This window comes from Cynocephalus volans, chromosome 13, assembly GCF_027409185.1.
Source record: "Cynocephalus volans isolate mCynVol1 chromosome 13, mCynVol1.pri, whole genome shotgun sequence".
Classification (NCBI taxonomy): domain Eukaryota; kingdom Metazoa; phylum Chordata; class Mammalia; order Dermoptera; family Cynocephalidae; genus Cynocephalus; species Cynocephalus volans.
The window spans coordinates 74,948,186-74,951,390 of NC_084472.1; positions in this window are offsets into that span (position 1 = coordinate 74,948,186).

Sequence of the window (3,205 nt, forward strand, 5' to 3'; positions counted from 1 at the left end):
TTCCAGAAGCAAAAACACATAAAAGAGGTTTTATTTAAAACATCTCAATAGCAACACTGGAAGACTTAAGACAATGGAGTAATTCCTTCAAAATTTAAGGGAAAGTGATTTCTAACCTAGTATTTTATACTCAGTCAATTTCGTATGTGGGAAGAATTTAAGACATTTGCAAACACTGAAGGTCTCAAAAACTGTATCTCCCTTTCTCAGAAGGTTACCAGAAAATGTACTCCACCAAATGAAGTCATAAACCGAGAAAAGGAAGACATGAGATCCATGAGATGGGGGACCTCATGCATAGGAGAGGCAAAGGCAATCCACAGGATGATACTGCCCAAGACAGCAGCTAAGCAGCAGATCTAGAGAACCAGCAGACAAGATTGGGGCAGATCAGAGAATCCAGGAAAGATTTATTCAAGATATGAAACTGATAAATTACCCAATGCTTCCAAATATACTAAACAGGATATTTACACAACTGGCAAGGCTCTGGGATTAAAGGAGTAGTGCTGAGAACACAGAAAACTAAACAAATGAACAAAAAATAGAATGGTTAATTCCAGGAAAAACAAAATATTGTGCAGGGAAAGAAAATTAACTATTAAATACTGCATAGCTCAGCTGTGAATGGTATTTATACAATTATAATAATGTAACTACGGATTATGATATAACTATATTAGAGGATGGTGGGATGGGAGGCATGCTTGCAGGTAGCAGTGGCAGGAGTGCTGGTCAAAGAGAAGTAAATCCTCACCTTCCTAAGTGGGAAGGCGGTAGATAATGTCTATGATGGAGTTGGGGTGTGTTGTCCCCTCCAAAACTCATGTGGAAATTTAATCTCTAATGTGGCAGTGTTGGAAACTGATGGAGTCATGGGGGTGGATCCCTCATGAGTGGATTAATGCTTTCCCTGGGGGAGGGGGATTAGTGAGTGAGTTCTCACTCTATTAGTTCCCACAAGAGCTTGTTGTTGTTTATAGGACCCCGGAACCTCCTCTCTCTCTCTTGCTTCCTGTCACCATGTGATCTGCTTGTACCCACTGGCTGCCTGGCTCTTTCCGCCATGAGCAGAAGCAGCCTGAGGCCCGTGCCAGATGCAGCTGTCCCAGAATCGTAAGCCAAATAAACCTCTGTTCTTTATAAATTACCCAGTTTCAGGTATTTCTGTCATAGCAACACAAAACAGACTAAGACAGAAAATTGGTACCAAGGAGTGGGGTATTGCTAAACAGATTCCTGAAAATGTGGATGCATCTTTGGAGCTGGGCAATGGGCAAAAGTTGGAAGAGTTTCGAGGACTTAGAAGAAGAGAAAAAGACGAGGGAAAGTTTGGAATGTCTTAGAGACTTATGTGGTGGTGAGCAGAATGCTGATAGAAATGTGGACAGTAAAGGCCATGCAGATGATGAGGTCTCAGATAGAAATGAGGAACTTATTGGGAATTGGACAAAAGATCACCCTTGCTACTCCATAGCAAGGAACCTGGCTGCATTGTGTCCATGCCCTTGGACTTTGTGGAAGTTAGAACTTAAGAGTTGTGAACCAGAGCATGTGGCCAAAGAAATTTCTAAGCAGCAAAGCACTAACGAAGCTGCATGGTTGCTTTTAAGAGCCTATTCTGAGTTATGACAGCAAAATCATGATGTAAAGCCAGAATTTAAAAGGGAATCAGAGCATAAAGATTTAGAAAATTTGCAGTCTGGCCATGCAGTAAAGAAGCAGAGAGCTGGTGAACAATGCAAGGGTGAAGCAGATAAACTAGTTGCTAAAGACATTATCTTGGCCGTGAGGCAGCCAGATGCTAATAGTGGAGAAAATGAGAGGAAAGCCCTGCAGGCATTTGAGAAGTCTGGAAGGGTGCCCCACCCATCACAGACCCTGAGGCCTAGAAGGACTGAGTTACCCTGGAAGACAGACCTGGGGCGCAGCTGCCCTCGGGACCGTTCCCTGCATTCCAGCTGCTCCGGCTGAAGCAGCCCCAAGTGTGGTTCGTGCAGCAGCCCTGGAGAGTAGAGGCCCGAAACCTCGGTGAAACCTCGGTGAAACCTCGGTGGAGTTCACGTTGTGTTAAGTCTGCAGGCCGGCAGGACATGAGAGTAGCGGAGGCGTTGCAGCCTCCACCCAGATTCCAGAGGATGTATGGAAAAGCCTGGGGGCCCAGGCAGAGACCTGCTGCAGGGGAGGAGCCACCACAGAGGACATCTACTAGAGCAATGCATAGCAGGAAAGTGGGGTCAGAGCCCCCACAGAGAGCCACCACCAGGGAAATGTCCAGTACAGCCAATGCAGCAGGGCTGCCGCCAGGACCCCAGAACTTCGGGGCCACTGGTAACATGCAATGCAGGCCTGGAAAAGCCACAGGCACCAGTGTGGCCCCCTAGGTTGTGCCTGGCAGAGCTGTGGGAACAAGGCTGCCTGATGCTTTGGGGGCCCAAATGCCCCACTGTGCCCAGGATGCAGGACTTGGAATCAAAAAAGATTATTTTGGAGCTTTAAGATTCCTGCTGGGTTTCGGACTTGTTTGGGGTCTGTTTCTCCTTTCTTCTGGCCTATTCCTCCCTTTGGGAATGGGAATGTGTACCCAATGTCTGTTCCACCATTGTATCTTGGCAGTGGATAAATTTGGTTTTGTTTTTCAGGTTCACAGCTGGAAGAACTTTTGCTTTTGGTCTAGGATGAGACTTTGGACTTTTAAGTTGGTGCTGGAGCAAGCTAAGACTTTTGGGACTGTTGGGATAGAATGATTGCATTTTGCATGTGAGAGTGACATGAGTTTTGGGGGGCCAGGGGCGGAATGATGGAGTTTGGATGTGTTGTCCCCTCCAAAACTCATGTGGAAATTTGATCTCCAATGTGGCAATGTTGGAAACTGATTGAGGCATGGGGGCAGATCCCTTACGAATGGATTAATGCTCTTCCTGGCAGAGGGGGGAGTAATGAGTGAGTTCTCGCTCTATTAGTTCCCAGGAGAGCTTATTGTTTATAGGACCCTGGCACCTTTACAAATTACCTGTCTCAGGTAATTCTGTTATAGCAACACAAAATGGACTAGAACAGCCTAATTCTGAAAAATCAAGAAATATGTTCATTAGAAATAAGGAAGTTAATACAAATGAATCAGAGATTAAAGTGATTCTCTCTGAGGAACAGGAAATGAGTCTCCAAATTATGTTAATGTAAACTGATGAATAGAAAAACTGAA